Source organism: Mus caroli, unplaced genomic scaffold (assembly GCF_978045245.1).
Source record: "Mus caroli unplaced genomic scaffold, Mus_caroli_1 scaffold_9, whole genome shotgun sequence".
NCBI lineage: Eukaryota > Metazoa > Chordata > Mammalia > Rodentia > Muridae > Mus > Mus caroli.
Window position 1 is genome coordinate 95931181 of NW_028227264.1, and position 18508 is coordinate 95949688.

The 18508-nt window shown below is 42.7% G+C and overlaps 1 pseudogene; it reads right to left on the bottom strand.

Annotated features, from left to right (window-relative positions):
* Nucleotides 1-14619: 14619 nt before the first annotated feature.
* Nucleotides 14620-18508, bottom strand: part of LOC110304103 (cytochrome c oxidase subunit 7C, mitochondrial pseudogene) — a 184940-nt pseudogene continuing 181051 nt past the window's right edge.

Genomic DNA, 18508 nt, shown 5'->3' on the forward strand with positions numbered 1-18508 from the left:
TCTATAGGTTGGAAGAAAGACTCCAACTACTTGTCTCTTAGGAGCATTATTAATAGGTGTTAAGGGTCCCAGGGGTCACATACATGGGATGACATCAGCATGTGGTGTACTTAATCCAACCCGTTACTAAGGTCCTTGCTCTGGTACTCAAACCCACCCAGATCAGAAGTACAAGGCTTGAGCCTTACCCATGGAAAGACTCCATTAACTGCCCCTACCTGCCAGTCCTGGCCATGTTCATATACCAAGTCTGGGTCTTTTCCCTTGACCTGTCTTGAGTAGGAATACTCAGGTAAGGTAAATGAGAACAAGCTATGGGTCTTGTCCAGTTGCCTTGTATGCAGAGTGTATGATGCACACGGGTGCCCTTTGCAGTGAGTGCTAACTAGTACGTGCGGCCTTGTAGAACTGATTTGTTTACGTTTTATAAGATAATTTAGTAACGTTTGATTACATTGTAGAGAATAAACGAATTCCAAGCTTTATTTAATCATCTTTTTACCACCCTTTTTTGCCACTTCTTAATTATAATTTTCGCTTTCCTTTTATTTTGATAAAATACTTTGAATGTTGGAAAAAAAATAACACTGAAAACATGAAAAGTAACGTTTTTATAGTCTAGGATGGTTTTGGTTTGTACTTTTGATTAAAATATAATCAAATTTAACATACATTTCAGATCTAATGGTATGTTAATTTTTAATACTTTAGAACATTATTATAATGGAATCAAATTATGTGAAGTACTGGAATAAAGACAAAGTTAATTTCATGGAATAAATACATGATGCTTTTTACTTATTAATCACTCATATTTAGCATGAATAACCAGACATAAACAGGTTCTTTAAATTCAGTCATCTTTGATCTTTTTTAGGCTTTCAAATTACATGAGAACAATAGGTTTTAAATTTAAATCTTTTTGTCATTAGAAGGGAAAGGAAGAAATACTCATTATTAAGCATCTGTGTGCTTCAGGTATGTTAATGTCTACTGGCTAATATTTTCTTGTGTGCAAGTATGTGTGTCATATGTGAGTGTGTGTGTGTGTGTGTGTGTGTGTGTAGGTACTTGTACACATTTTCATGTGTTTGAGGTCAGAGGTCAAACTCAGAGGCTGTTTCTCAGGAATAGTCACCTTGGTTTTTGAAACTCGGCCTTTGCCTGGGACCTGGCGTCCACCTGTTCGACTGGGCTGGCTGGCTAGCAAGCTCCAGGGATCTGCGCCCCCCTCAACAAAGTGCATATGACTGTGCTCAGGTCTTTGTGCTTGCCCGGCGAGCACTTGGCCAACTGAGACTCCCAAGTCTTACCTTTTAACATTTAGACATAAGATCCATGGGCCTCCATTTCCACATCAGGCATGGGCCCAACAAGGCTGAGAACAGTTCTACCTGCGTTTTACAGCTTTCTCATGCAGTTGAGATGAGGGAGCTATGAAGGCAGTGGTGCTAATATAAGAATCAACTAACCAATAAATCAACCACAGATACACAGTGGACCCCTGCAAGGACTTGTTTCTGCTTGTCAACAGTCAGGGCTCTAAATTCCAACTGCATAATCAATAAATTTTATTTTAAGTAAATTTTGCTTTTCTTTTTTCCATTAATTTATTTATTCACCTTATTCACATCCCTATTGCTGAACCCTCCTCCCTGTCGTCCCCCCCCCCGCACACACACAGTTCCTCCCCTCAAACCCCTTCTCCTTCTCCTCTGAGTGGTTGGAGCTTCCCCCCCTACCCCCCCCCCTGCCCCGGAGTATCTCCCCACCTTTGATTGTTAAAAAGGAAAGCCAAACACAACCTATAGAATCTCTAACTGGATCACATCCAACCCATTGGTCATTTGCCAACAGTGGCGTGGAATGCAGTTCCACAGTGATAGACTAGATTTAAAAAGTCAACATCCAAGTATCTTGACATTTTTCAAATCGGAAAATCCAACCCAATGGTAGGAAACAGAGGCGTGGAGAGGCACGGAGCTACAGTGAAACCATTTTGACCAGAACTCAAAGGAGCTCTCATATCAGGTTTTCCCTGATATCATTAATGATAGCACCAGGGTACTGTTCCAGGGACTGGTGTCTGCATCAGCACCAGGGACAAACCTGCCTTTCTAGTGGTCATCTGAGCAGAAGGCTGCAGAAACTAAAGCAACTGACTCCCTACTCCCATGCAAATTCTATCCCTCTGCCAAAATATCTCATTGCCAGTTCTGGGTTTTAGACTCCAAAAGAGCTCTGGCTGTATAGCCTCACATTGTTGCTGTTAAATGTTCTATCGATCAAGGAAGAACAAGAGACAGCCCGTTCTTCCTGGAGAGTAGCTACTTTAGAAATTAGTAAGGATTAGTAAACCCTTGTTTAAACATCTCTTTGGAATGGCTCCGCAAGGTTCCCATGAAACAACGAAGTTATTGTTCAGCCCAGGAGTCTAATTTCCCTGGGAATCACACTTTCCTACCTGGTTCCATTGCTCTGTGGTTGAACGTGTATTAAGTCTGACATCCATGTATAACCCAGAGGGACAAATGGGTTCCTCTTGTAAGCCCTCATTGCCACGGGCTCTATTTGTAATCAGACAATCAATATGGTTAGCATGTGCCAACTTCGCCGGCGGAGAATAAGTGAGGCTGTTTGAGCCCAGGACACTGGAGAAAGCGTGTGAGGAAGCCGTGTGAATGGGGCTCATTGTTGGCCTGGATTTTAAACGTTCTCGTTTTTCACAACATTTTATGGAGAGCTCTTAAAAGGCCTTTATTGATAGAGATACTCATTAAATGCCAGTTTTAAAAGGAGAGTTGTTGATGTAATGTCATACAATCTGCTTTTGCATAAAGCCTTTTTTATTCTGGTGTTCTGACGAGTGCTTTGCCATGCCAGCCCTCCCACCACATCCCAAGACACAGGCCCTCCTCCTCTAGACGAATGCTCTGAAACGCGGGGCTGTTATTAGATCAGATGCCATAGATGGCTGGACCTTTCCTGCGTGCTTCTCTTTCACTGTCAAAACCAACCCTGATTTACTCAGTGCACAACCAGTAATTGAACATCTGCCATATAACGCAGAAAAAACAGAGAAAGATGGTATTTTTGTTGTTGTTGTTGTTGGTTGGTTTTGGGGATTTTTTTTGTTTTGTTTTGTTTTGTTTGCTTTCTAAAGGAGCTAGTTAGATTTTACTGTGAAAAAGAGACATGCAAATTAGTTAACAGCAGTGCATTACACCAAGCTTGAGGGAATGGGGCTGCTGAAGTCTGAAGTCAGACAGTTCAGCATGTGACTTAGGACCCCAGCTTAGGGAGGGACTGCAGATGTGGGCAGGTGCTGGTGAGAAAGGAGAAAGGCAAGCCTGAGACAGCACACAGGTGAATGAGCTCAATGGAGCCATTCCACAACCTGTGCGTACAGCAAGCCATCATGTTACGTACCACCAACAGATGTGGCTGTTAACTATGAAAAAAATTTACCAGGAAAAACAAGAAAACGTATTAGCGATAAAAGACACCAATGAAATCCTTGGAAGGGAAGAGAAAGAGGGAGGGAAGAATAGGGGGGAAACAAGAGAGGGAAGATGGGAGGGAGGGAGAAAACTGCATATACCCAGGCTCCAGAACAACTCAATTTCAAGGTGGGAAGGGCACTGAGCGCTCTCAGCTTTCCTAGTCTCCCCTCATGGCTTTTGATGCTCAGTCAACTTTGAAAACCCTTAGCTGGGATCAGATTCTCTAGCTCTGTTGCAGATGAGAGTAACCGGGGCAGCTCTTCAAGCTCCCAATGCTCAGGCCCCATCCCAGTCCCGCAGGCCAGACTCAGGTGAGGATGGATTGGTTTCCCTAGCATTTCGTACACTGGGCATGGAGATACCTATCAGTAATCCCCAACACTCAGGAGGTGGAGATGGGGGAACTGTAAATTCAAGGTTATCCTTAGCTACAGAGCAAGTTTGAGGCTAGCCTGAGCCACAGGAGAGCCTACCTCAAAAGAACAAATAGCAACAAAAGAAGACCTGCCTTCCAATATGTTATTTCCAAGCAAAAATTATTTGGAGTTCTCTTTTATTATCTACACATTTTGCCTCCTGGTCTTTGCTTCCCTACCAGAGCTTTCTAAAACAGAAAGATCTGGATGCAGATACCTCAGAATAGGGTGACACAAAGCCGGAGGAGCAACAGACAGACAAGGGTAGCTTTGGACTTGTTTTTGTCTGGCTGAGTCGGGGAGGATGCTGGAGTAAGACCATCTGCCCTCCAAGAAATCAAAGCCAGACACAGGAAGTGGGCGGGAAGACCCTCCAGCAGCCCCAGCTGCCTGGGCCGGGCAGCTGCACAGACCCCTGTTGTTGGCAGACAAGGCAAGGTCCTTTCAGTCTTGTGACCATCAACCCATCCCCAGTGCTGGGGGGAGGGCACTGCCATTCTTTCTATGACTGATCGCAACAGAATGTGACAGTTGTTTGGGGTGACAGGTTTCCTGGGGGCTCTGCCTTCAACAAGAGCCATTGTGCAGAGGGCGTGTCCTGGTGCCAATGTCACAGGCAGGGGAAGACCCCAGTGGTCCTTTCATTTATATATGACAACATTTCCAAGGAACAGATGGACAGAAATCTTAAGCACTAGCCGTCTTCCTCTTGTCTGAAGAGCTGCAGTAGTTGAACAGAACAAATGGCCTCCGTGCCTACCCTTCCTTTCTTCTGCCTTCCTGTTGGGTTAACTGATACACCAACAGAGGTTGCCCTCTGCATTGGATTCAAGGTCAGTTGCAACTAGAATTAGACATTCTCACCTGCTGCCTCAATCACAGATGCTTTAATAAACACCCACCACTGACCCTGTTAGGAACATAAAGGCCACCAACTGGGGCATAATGTGAAGTTGTAGGGGTATGGGTGGAGGTCAGGAAGTGTCAGAGAGCCCAGTGTGATCTTTGCTTAGCAACTGAGGCACAGCCAAGCCCGGAGTCAGCAATGAGGAAACCCCCACCATCCCAAGGGAGACGGGGTGGAACTAGAACTGCCCATATCTCTTTCATTGAAACAATTCAGCCAGGCCTGGAAAGCCATGCCTGTAATCCCAGCACTTAGAAAATCGAGAGGGGACAAATGAGTTTAGGCACTGCCTGAGCTTCAAAGCATGGCACTGTCTCAGAATACTTATTAGTTATCATTGTTGTCGTTCTGTGCTGGGTATTAGACCTAGGTCTCCAAGCATGCTAGATAAGCAGTCTTCCTTGAGCTATATTTTCAGCACCTCAATTATTTTTAATTGACAAAATTGAACATATTTATCGAATACATGATGTTTAAAATATACATGCTTTGTGGAAACCTAGGTGAGCTGACACTCATGCATACTACCTTAAACATTTAACACTTTCATGTCTAAAATCTATCTACTTTCAGCAACGTAAAAAATACAATCACTATTATTAACTATGGGTTTTATCCAATGCCCAATAGATCTCCTGTCTTTAGTCCTCCTGTTCAAATGAAATTGTGAGCCCTTTTGATCAATAATTTCTAGCTATCTTCTTATCTCTACCCCAGCCCTGATCTATTGTGTCTTTTGTAAACTTATTTTTTTATGTTCCATGTGTGAATGAGGGTGTGTGACATTTGTCTTTCTGTGCCTGATTTTTTTTTTATGCAGCATTACATCCTTCTAGTTATTTCATGTAAGCACAAATGAAGAGATTTCCTTTTCCTTCTAGGCTAAATAGCACTCCATTATGTATAAATACTCTTAAACCTCGCAGCCACTGATGAATGCCTGTATTGATGCCATACCTTGGCTTTTTGTGCAGAATGCTGTATTGGCTGGAGCAATGTAGATTGCTCTGAAGATCACAATTATTTCTGGATTTGGGCTCTATCATCCTCCCTGGCATCATTTCCTTTCTGTAGATTGTGTCACATGACATAGTTCATGTCTTATGGGTCTCTTTGGGTTGACTATTACATACAAGAGCCAAATTAAACTAAGTTAAAGTACTATAGAGTGCAGGTGGTAGCTTGGTCCGTAAACCGCAAGCTTTAAAATCATCCCTCCTTCTCCTGCATCACTCAGTCTCCAACCTCACACTCCTCAACTCTCATTTGGCCTCTCAGCTCGCAGCCTTATCCTTGCATCTGGGTATCATTGTCACAGCAATTTGACTAGTCACTTTGTTCCCATGAATTAACACACAGATATGACTATTGTTTAAGGAAAGCTAGAATAAAGCTGTAACAAATTCTCAGATGTTACCGTCATGACCAAGTGCTGTCTGTGAGCATGTGCAGGAGCATTACATTCTCAGTGTGCCTTCCCATGTTGCAGGGCAAGGGCTTAGGAACAGTGTGCGCAGGTTGCCAGTGAGCATCATCCAGGTAGAAAGCCCCACAGTACAACTCTGCTCTTGCTTAATGGTAGGAACAAAGATGGCACTAGTTGAGTGTGTATATGTTTAAATACTACGCATCCCCGTATGGGTGTGTGTTGTTTATATATGTATGTATAAATATGCATATACACACATATATATATAGTTTGGAGTATAGGAGGAGAATTGAGCTTTCAACATGCTGTGGGCACAAATTGCAACCATTAACTGACAAAACAGTTCAGTCACTTGACAACCTCTCAGCCTGAGACCATTGAATTTGGGTTGTTTTCTGAGGACGACTAGAGTATAGGTATCTCGGAAAGTCCCCGGTTGCAAGTCAATTATTGTCACATGTTTATGGCATCAAGGAGTTTCCTGTCAGGCCTATGACCAGTGGAAATGTTTTTTACACTAAGGGAAGAGTGTGGCTATCTAATGTCCAACCACAATGATTGTATCTGTATAGAAGCTGTCAGCTGGTACGTCCTTTGATTTGTCACCCAGCTAGGTCAGTGTTGTGCTGTGGGTGCAGGGACATTATGGCACTGGGAGTCTCTGTGTCTTCTCAAGGCGTTGGTGGTTGACATGATTTTCACTCCTATGAAAGGAGAAATCTTATTAACGGAAGTTCCTTTTCTCTCCCTTGTTTAACATTTCATTTCGTCGCTTAAGAAGTTCCAGTTTAAATGTCTTTCTCGGTGACGTTTGAGCTAAGCGCCTCCACAGCATTTGTCCAGCATGTGCTGAGTCAAGGTGTTCTGAAGTGTTAGACGCAGAGAAGTGGCGTCCCATTTTCTGGGAGTGACTGTGTTACTGTGCATCCACACAATTACCAAGTCACAGATCTCCACTCTTGTCTTTGGAAGTCAAACCATATTTAAGCAACAGGCATGACATCCTTTCCTGACTTGAGCTTCCCAAACAGAACTTTTATTGTATAGATACTTCGCTACTTCTCCACAGATGGCCTTTCCTAAGTTGCCCATGAACCATTTGGGAAGTTTCTCTTTTTTGTGGTTTCTAATCTTTAACTAAACTAGCTAATGTTTAATACTAAGAAACAACTTCACTGGATATGATGCAAAGATCAAGAGATTGTCGAGAGCCAGACTCCAACTAATACTTCTACATGACAGTTCCTGCATCTATGCATGATACATCTCCATGACAGCTCCTGCATCCATGGATGATACAGGTATCATAGAAGAGGGCATGGAAAGATGGTCAAAATCAAAATACCAGGACTCTTCTATGAAAGAATGTCTCCCAGAAGTGGCCTCACAATCAAGACAGGAACAATAATAACACTGATAGACATATTAACAAGGAAGAGGGAAATCTGCTATGGGACCACTCTCTAGATAGAACTACAGGGAACTAATGACCTTTAGGAGAAGGAGGATCAGCCTTTCTCAGAATGAGCTCCTGTGGTGGTTATCCAATTCAGTATAGTCAGCCCTGAAATGGTAAACCATACACACACAAATAACATCCATGGACTCAGCAAGGTGTGTGTGTGTACATAGGTGTGCACAAGCACACATACATGTAAGATGTAGGTATGTATGTGTAATAACAATAAAAATCAAAGAAAAAGAAGTTATGAACTTGAGAAGGGGGTTTCATGGAAGGGTGAGTCCCAGGGAAGACAGCTGGGAGGGTCTGCAGGAGGAACAGTAGGAGAGAGAGCCATATAATTCTATTTCAATTAGAACATAATTTAAAACTCCAAAAAGGAAGAAAGAAACAGCTTTTCCCCCTTAGACACACAGTGAGCCCAAATGTTTACCGTTTTCTTAGCTCCTCTTTGGGACTTTGTATTCTATATATTGGCACTGTAATTCCCAAGTGAAGAGAAACCAGAGACATCAGCAATGTCGCTGTGGTCATTGAGCAATCATAGTATGCCACAGTGATTGTTTCTGGCAAATAAATTGGGAAGAATTCAGCTTTTTGTCTCTGAATCCCCCACAAGTGCTACTTTGCTAGGCATTAAATCCACGGAGGACATCAATAGTGATGTATTTCTCCTACCATCGACTCCTCATTCACTTGCCTTGTCCCAGGCTTCATTTCCATGCTAGTGACTATATATGAACACCAGCAGTAGCATCTCTAGCGATTTGTGGCTGAGTGGATTATTTGGATGTCACAGATGTGTCATACCCATCCTTACCCTTTTGAAGAAACAACTCTTAAGACCAGAAACTACATATGCTTTTCAAAATATATTTGAGATAGAACAACACAGGAAGGCCTGAACTCTGTGACAAGAGCATGAATAGATTTTGAAGGATTTTACTCTGCAGTTTAATGTGCTTTGTGGCCAGGGGCAAGACAACTCATAACCAATTATATTCACTTTGCACTTAACAGAGACATTCAAAATACATACAATGTGTAAAGTTGCCTTTTGTTGAAATTACATGCTCCCCAAGGAAAACAATTCTCCCCTATTGCTTTACTTCAGGCTACACTTGTAGGCTGCCAGACCTCTTCATTTAACTTAAGGAACAAGTATGTCCAACTGTTCTCAGGGATCTGGTAACAACCAGTTGCTCTGCTGGCTTAAAGAAAAACAAACCTTATAAACTGTGCGTTTGTGTCCCGATGACACACATGTTGAGCTATGTCAGAGGGACAGAATTCAAAGGTTGACTGGAATAGGTAAGTAGCCTGCACCCACATGGGGTATGAAATTCCTTCTTTCACACATACCATCTCATTTAGTCCCAACAGAGATTCCTTGAAGAAAGAAGCCTGAGGTTTTATTTCAAAGAAAATGACAGATGTAAGATTCCAGCACCAATGTTCTGACTCCACGTTGAGGTCTTTTCCTATACTGTATTTTTTAATCTCTAGTATGTTCTGGGATACATCTGCCAGACCATGTTTTCAGTCTTATCGATACCATCATACCAATATTGGGTAGGTTGCTTTTGATATGCCACATGAATAGATCAGAATTTTAAGCTTGGGCTTCTTTGGAAGGCACCTCATGGATGTCAGATGTGAATGGTGACCATTGGAATCTCAGGAATCAGGGAGTTCATGGAGGATGCATTGGTAGAATCCTGCTAATCTTCTCTATGTAATCAACTAGGAAAGTCCTAGGGATGGAGATGCCTCGGCAGATAAAAATCCTTTCTACTGAGTCTGATGACCTGAGTTCAATCCCCTGAGCCCATATGGTGGTAGAAGAGAATCAACTCCCACAAATTATCCCATGACCCCCATATCTTGGTAGGTGTGCACACACCTACACACAATAAACAGATGTTAAAAAAATAGTTTGGAAAAGCTTAGATGCTTTTCTCAGGGAAGGTTGGGGTAGCATGCAAGAAAAGCATGGCTTTTCAATCAAAGAGAGTCGGACTTCCCAAGTCTTATTTTTACATTGTCTCAAGCCACCATGATTAAAAGTTTAAATAGAAAGATGTGCTTACTTGGGGGTTAAGGAAGATATCACCCTGTATCATTGTCACCAACTGTGACAAAAGCTATCAAAACTTTAAAATGCATGGAGAACACATGGCTCAGGTGTCATCATCCATTGAGGACTGTGACTTGATCTGACACTTATGACATAGTATCCTGATTACAAATAAAGTTCTTAGAAATATTTGAAGGCAATCAGATAGGAGGGCTCATGGGGAGAAATGGCTGCCTCCCAGCTACAGAGGGCTGAGTTGTACAACTCCACTCATGGTTTAAAGACAGCCATGAGACTGGTTCTGCAAAGACATTTGAGTTAGCTGTTTGTCCAGGAGAGACACACAGAGAAAGGCAGTCCCAAGTCCTTTTCTGGGTACCATAATGTCTTTGTGTGTAAACTGGAGTGGTGGCCTATATAAGTCTGAGGACAGTAGCCAATACCATAGATGACAGAATGAGGGAACTCTTAAGAGTTGTGCAGCTGGAATCTTGTCACACCACAGAGCCACACTGCCCCAGCTAATTCTATTCCCTAAGATTCTATATGTGCTGAGCATTTAAGTCTGACTGAGTAAAGGAGTTTGTAACCAGCACCCAAAGGCAAATCCATTTCTTTGTAGTTAATTGTGGATAGCCATTGATCTCAACCTCTTTTCTCTCCTCTTTTCTTTCACCCTCTCCATCCCTCCCCCTCCTTGCCTTTGTGTCTCTCTTCTCCTCCATAGGTATGGCCTTAACCAACCAGACACTTAAACAACAGAAAGCTTGTCCATGCAGTCCTGGAAACTGGGTCAGGACCTGGTAAAGGACTCATATTCTGATTTGCAAAGAGCTGCCTTCTGACTGTGTCCTCCCTTGCCAAGAGAGGGCTCTTTCTTGCTATTGTTACAAAGCTGCTCTGTCATTAAGGCCTCACCCTCATGATGTCATCTCACCTAAGGACTTCCCATTGGTCCCACCTCTGATGACATCCCACTGGAATCAGAAGTCAGCAGTCCTGCATGTGACCTTTGGGAGGACATGCTCTTTCAGTCCCTGACACTCAAACCTCGTCTCTCAAGCTCTGCCACTCTGCCAACAATGCAAAGATGCAGCTGCACCGTCTCAGTGATGAGGACATGGACATTGCTGACCTTTGGATAATCCCTGCTGACTTCTTGACACCTATGGGCCTGGAGAAGCTGTAGGGAGGTTGTGGGTGTTGATTCATCTGCCTCTTCATGCTGACTACATATGAGGGATGGGTTCTTCTTATTGCAGAGAGGAGATGTGTGTGGACACACAACAGGTTTTCTCAATTGGAAGAATGTGGATGCTCATGAGTAGTCTGCCTCCACACCGAACCTGAGCTACACACCATGTACTGTGTCCCTGTATCCTTCTAATTGAGATATTCTCATTCCCAGTCAGCATTGTGAGGATTCCACTTATTTACACTGGTCAGGGCTGAGCCTCACCAAATCACATGAACCTTCACATGGGAGAAGGCCCATGCTGGCATCCTTAAGGTCAAGACTGCCAGTCTTATTTTGTATAGAATTCTGTTTCCTCCCTCAGTCTGATGCAGAGTTCATGGGGTGATGGGAGTGTAGGATGCTCCTGAGACAACATAATACTACCCTTCAATAGGACCTGCAGAGGTCCAAACCAGATGGGGTCCCAGCACTGAGAAGGGAAGAAGACATGAGTCCCCATCCCCAACCCAGAAGCTGGAAATCAACAATAGTCAACTGATTGGAAAGGAAAAGTAGGTTTCTTCAAGAGAATGTCACAACTTAAGGACACATAACTTAAACCACACTTAAGGACAGGCTCCCTGCCCGACAGTTGATAGCCAACACAAAATAAACTCAGTGGTGTTTTGGAAGCTCTTTGTCTCATGTTTTCTTTGGGATTTTTTTTCATTACTGATATTTTGCTTGTACATTATGGTATCTCTGTGTGTGTGTGTGTGTGTGTGTGTGTGTGTATTTCTCATGCTTTTACTTTTTTAAATTCTGGTTTGTTTGCTTTTTTATTTGTCTTTGTTTTCTAGAAAGAGAGAAGAGAAGAGAGAGAGAGAGAGAGAGAGAGCAGGCATGGAGTTGCATGGATGGGGAGATGGGTCTGGGAGGAGATGAAGGAGGGGAAACTGTGATCAGAATATATTGGTATACTGTATGGAAAAATGTTTTCAATGAAAAATTTTAATTAAGATTGATGATGATGATGATGATAGCAAAAGAACATGCTGCAAACTTTTCTGTTAAGGACACTTCTCCCACCTCTCCTGGTAGAGAGCCAGGTATAGTAGCACACACCTATAATCCCAGAACTCCAAGGAAGGAGAGGCAGGAGGATCAGGAGTTTAAGGTCATCTTAGGTTACATATTGAATTTGAGGCCAGACTGGACTATAGGAGACACTGTTAAATCAGTAACAAAGGCTGCCTGGTTGGGTCTCGGGGCTTTTGTTAGCAAGCATATAAATTCCAGGCAGGTTCTGTCTCTAGTCTTTATCTGATTACTTTGAGCTTTGTGCTCAGCGTTACTTCCTATGTCAAGCTATTAAACCTCCCTCCCATCGAGACCTAGTGTGGTCTTCTGCCTATTTCTCAGCTGTTGCAGGAGAAACTTTGTTTCCTTGCTGAACTGATTACCTGTATGCTCAGCGGCTGCTTGCTTGTGAACTGCACTTGACCCTTTGGGTGAGATGGATGAGAATTAGGAAACCCTGGCCTTGGACTCGCATTTGATCTTCATTGGCTGGCTGTATTGATACGTAATTCACTGAAGCCAGTTTATGCCAGGTGTTCCGATGCAGTTACTGATAACACTTCCTTGCTCTCCGGTGTCCCTAAATTCAGTTATGGAGACAAGAGACACAAACAGAGGAAGACAATAACCGCATGGAACAATTCATGGTAAATGCCGAGTGCATCTGGGCTCTCAGGGGATGGACAGAATGCTGAGGTCTGTGGCCATGTGTAAGCTGCTTGAAGAATGGCCTTAAGGTGGCCCTAAAAACATAAAAGAGCACGGAGACTTGAAACGGGCAGCAAGGAAAGGGACTTGCTGAAGATTACCAAAATCATAGTGGCAGTTCCTCAACTGGAGCAAGTAGTGGTAAAAGGGAGCTGCCCTCCTGTTTTAAGCAGGCTGATGTTATAGGCAGGTTTGATGGCAATTATATCAGAAGGTATATTTGAGCCCATTAAAATGAGTGCCTACTTAATGTTCAATCTGCTTCCCAGACACACGTGCAAGCCGTTGTCAATGGTGTTGTAATCGATAACCAGGTAGGTACAGAGGGAGATAGAGAAGCCGTGAGAAGGATGCTGAGCAATGACACAAGCATGGGCACCTAGCTGAGTGTTGAAAGGGTTTCCTTCCCAGTCACAGTGTCCACAATGACACTGTAGGATTCAGGCTTTGGAACTACGGTGTGAATGCCACTGAAGCTTTGATTTCTTTGTGCATCCTACCGTGAAGCCAAACACACATGACAGTTCTGGTCTCACAATGGCTTTTCAGATTTTTCTTTTCTTTAAAGACTGGGAACTTCCATCAGATGAAGCTCTTAGAAATGTTGCTAGAGTAGATGTGACAGAGCCTGCTCATTGCCTACTGAATGCCTTTTGCCTCGTACAGCGTGGAGCAGCATGGCTCGTCGGAAACAAACGCTTACTTCTAAGAAGACTAAATCAAATTAGTAATTTTGCATTTTGTTTTTTCCTTCCCGTCGGCCTGAATTGTGGAGGAGATAGTTAGAACTCTGGCAGCTTTCTTGAGAAAACAAGATGGGATTAGACTCTGATATTGTGGAAACAGCAAGGCAGAGGTAAATCAGGTATCTTATATTATGGAAACAGTGTATCATGATACCAGTTTAAACCAGTATGCTTCTTAAGTTGGTAACATGAAGCAATAAATAAATAAATAAATAAATAAATAAATAAATAAATAAATCAGTCAATCTTAATTTCCTTTGTGTTGGTTTGAAGATTTCTACATTTGTGTAAAAAAAGAGCAGTTCTTAGTGTTAAACTGATGACTGTTAATCTGCTGAATGTGAAACTAACAAACAGGAAACTTCTCGAATAGAAATAGAAGTGAACACAGACCAATGTCTTTCCTACCACAGCATTTGGTTTACTTACTGAGAAGCAGTGGGTTACTGTCACCTTTCTACATTCTATTAATAAACAATGGACCCCCCCCAAGGAAGTCAGAGTCACAGTCCTCTTCACGGACTGTAGAGGGTTGTTTGAGGAAAGAGACCTTAGACAAAACTAGACTTTTCATCTCTCTTGTTCCAAAAGGCATGCTTAGAGTAGATCTTTGTCATTATTGGATAAAATGTACTTTAGTCCATTAAATGATTAAAAATCAGAAGATATGGTGGTATTTTAAAGAAGTGTTTTCCTACTAGCTGTTGGTTATTTTATGAATATTGCACTATTTAACCACTGATGTAACCCAGAGAGGGGAAATGACACAGAGGAAATCGGGGAGGGGGGGAGAAAATAAGGTAGGGGAAATATGGGAAAGAAGGAGACAGGAAGATAAGAGAGGATAGGAGAAGAGAGACCCTGTGGCCAGTTCCAGCAGGCATGGTCTAATGGAATACAATGGCTGCCTCCGCTCTGGATGGCTCAGCACACCAATACTCATACTGAGGAGAAATATGACACCTCCATTCCACATCAATCCATCATCATCCATACAGCGAAGAGGGTCTGTGGAGCTCCTTCAGGTTGTCCTTCACTCTGCTTGTCTGAACACTCCATTTCTTTTCTTTTTTATGCCACTAGTTTATTTACAATTTTTCTAGTATATAGTTCAAGAGTTTAATCCAATTTTCAGATCATCTCTTAAACTTTCTTCATTCTGTTAAAGGGATGAATTAAATATCCTCATTTTTAAAGTAACTGGTGTCTTACTATAAAGAAAGGTGCGGCAAATCCAGATCCAAATACACGATCATCATAGTCAGGAACCACCACTTGTTTTCCACTGAAAATGGCAAATTCTTCCCCGGACCCTCCTCATAGTGGCTGTGACAGACCACGGAGGTGGTGAACCTCTGGATACTCTGGCCCAACATGTCACTGCTGGAAGTTCTGCGAGGGCCACAGACACGGAAGGCAGAAGAAATGGCCGTACCACCTAACTCTCCTTTCTTCACCACCTTGCTCTGAACACTCCATTTCTTAATTGTCACAACGGTCCTCCTGGCCAAAAGAGTCTTAAAAAGTGTGACTTCACATGACCTCTCTCTGGAGTCCGGAGTTGCAAAGAGATCTTGAGTCTTTAACTATAGGTGACCTTCCCACGACGGTTCAATGGCTTGCCTGTAAAGATTGCTGGTCTATCGTTAGGAGGGACTGACCAAAACCATCTCTAAAATAAGGCATAAAGATAGTTACTGATGGTTTCCTCCATTGGGACAGCTTAAGTGTCTTGAAATGTTGTAAAAGGAAACAAAACCAACCAACTAAACAATAACAACAATAGCAACAACAACAACAACAAACAAACAACATGTAGTAACCTCCTCTACTTAGGTGAGCTCAGACTGCTTCAATGGAGCCAGTGGAACATGTGGAATGCTGCTACTCTTTGCCTCCAGCCCCCAACAAACCTGCCACCTGGTATCTAAGTCCCCATACATGTTCTTGCATCTTATGTATGTACTTGAAACACACAGAACTCTTGAGTGCACCGGGTTTCGAAGAAAAGCACTCTGTTTCTAAAAGTGCCTAACTTGGACAGGATGCAAGGGATGGAGAGTAACCAACCAGGAGAGGAGAGACACAAGCCTCAGGCTGCTGCAGTGGTGCAGTGGTTGCATCAGGATGCTTTCTTGGTAAAAAGGATGCTCTGACTCTCTTGCTTGCTCAGTGTAAGCTCTTGACCGCTTGCTTTGTTGCTGAGTGAAGTCTCAATGTCTCCTTTTGGGAAAGGTAAGATTGCAGCTCAACTGGAAACTGGAACCTCCATGTAACTTCATTCTCTGCATCCCTGGATCCAGTCACACCTAAGGCACTGGATGTTTTTAGTCTTATGAGCCCATTAGTACCTTTTTTTTTTTCTGGAAAAGCTACTTTGATTTCTATTTCTGCCACTTGCTATCAAAGAGTTCCATCTAATGCAGGCAGAGATAGCAATTTCTACCTAGCTCTGAGAAATGCAGTAGCTCCACTAAGCCTCATCAGTAATGGATGTAAACAAAATTCTAAGCCAGAGCAGTGTGGTACTCACATCCGTCTTCCTCTGTGCAGTAGGGTGCCTCCCTGGCTGATGAAATCCAGTCACAATTGATGGAGATCAATGTGATTCATCATTAGGTTTTCTGAAGCATCGTTGCCACAAACAGTTTCTGTGTTCGATTTTATGCTAATTCCAGCTGGTACATTTGTGTGGCAGACACATCACTCTTAGCTATGGAAATGTTTTCACATTCACTAAGCTTGAGAGGATATTCTAATGAGGCCTGTCACAAAGTCCCTTTTATAAACCTAAGTATACATGGGTTGGGATGAACTGTTCCTAAAGAAATAAAAGAACTAAGGCAATAAAAAAAACAGCAGGGTGGGCAGGGCGTGACATATTGTAAACTCTCTGTTCCAGCTTGGAAGGGAAAAACACCAGCACCAAGAGATGAGCAAAACCAAGGAAGAAGTGCTGGTGCTAGACAAAGAAGGTGAGGCAATGGGAGCCAAAGATGCTAGGGCATTTGAACAGAACTCTCTTTATGATGGAAACGCTCAGGGCTAGGCATGGAGCTCAACTGGTAGAGCACTTGCCAAAAAAGCAAGCTGGAGATGGGTTCAATTACCAGTAGCACAGAAAGCTGGGGTTGTGGGGTAGTGGTGTATGTATGGTGTGCACCTGTAATCTGAGTGTGCAAGAGGTAGAAGCAGGAAGATCCGGAGTTCAGGGTCATCTCAGCTATTTAGCAAGCTCAAGAGCAGCTTGGGCTACATGAGACCTAGTCTTAGTAAGAAAAATAAAGTAATGAGACTGACCTATCTTTTCTATGTTTAAGATGATATCTAAGCGATTGGGCATGTGAAGTAGGGTTAATTCAATGGAGGAGATGGTGATGATGGCCATTGTGATTCTAGACTAACACGTAAGCACACAACACAATAAAATATGGATGGGAAAGAATGGAAAGCATGAGGCTAAAGCAAGGTATGCGCTATATCCGACAGCTGGAATACAATGCCTGAAGTGGGTAATGATGTCTGATAAAGCAGAGTAGGTCCAGGTGATTGGAGACTTTGACACAGAGCTTTGGTTTGAGCCTGTCAGGAGTAGCTTGCTCCTGAGCTAAGAGGTGTTCAACCTTGTGTTACGAAAGAGAAAGCAAGTAGAACCAAGAACAGACCATAAAAGTAGAGACCTCCTATCTAATACCACAAGGAGAGTACAGCTGAATTAATGAAAAAATGCAGGCTAGTGACAGAGAGAGTAGAAATAGAGACAAGGGGCTTCAGAGATGGCCTCTAAGGTAACTACACAAGTGTACAGATAATAAATTGGTCCCTGGATCATCTGTGTGAAGAGCAATAATATGTCTGTAATCCCCAAATGACAGAGTGGCAACAGGGGGAACACTGGGCTGGCTGGCCAACCAGTCTAGGCAAATAAACAAACTCCAGGATCAATGAGAGACCCTGCCTCACAAATACCATGGAGAGCTAGAATGAAGATAATGTGTTTTGAAGAACAAAAGACAGAAGAGACATTTAAACATTTAAACTATACTTGGTGGTCATCTCATCTACTTTAGAGAGATACTCAGAATTTCCTTTTAGCTTTCCTAGAATTAAACACCAACATTAGAAATAAAAAATTTTAATAAATATGGGTCAGATAATTCTAGGCTTGGGTCAAATTCGGTCTCCTGCTCATTATGGAAATTAGGTATTATCTGTTTATGTTTTGTCTGCAGCTGTGTAGCAGTGTGGAATGAAGATTTGCATGTTGCAGGGATGCCCAGGAGGCTGGCCTTATTCACTATCGAGCCTTTCACAAAAGACATTTACTGATGCTGATGGAGATGAGAGAAATCACAAGAGCACATGAAATAATAACAATTTTTGCTTTTTGTGTTTTATTTTTTGAGACAAGATCTTACTAAATAGCACTGGTTGTCCTAGGATACTCTATATAAACAAGGTTGACTTTGAACTCAGAGATCCAGCTACCCCTGCCCTCTGAATGATGGAATTAAAGACATGTGCCACCACACCCTTATAGGATTGTAATAAATAATTTTAATATAAGAACTTTTATTATTCAATTAATTTAGTAATATGTTCCTCCAAATAGTGCCAGCAGATGAAGAAGTCTGCTTTGTCTATATTCACTGTATCAAGAATGGAAAGACCCAGGGCTTCTGGGAGCTTAGATTGCCTTTTGAATCACTAAGTAAAGACTAAATCATTCTCTGTATAAATATATTATATGTTGTCTGGCTCTTTAGAAAGTAGTGCTCTACCCTATAGGTGGAACAACAATATGAACTAACCAGTACCCCCAGAGCTCATATCTCTAGCTGCATATGTAGCAGAAGATGGCCTAGTTGGCCATCACTGGGAAGAGAGGCCCCTTGGTATTGCAAACTTTATATGCTCCACTACAGGAGAATTCCAGGGCCAAGAAGTGGGAGTGGGTGGGTAGGGGAGCAGGATGGAGGGAGGGTATAGGGAACTTTCCGGAT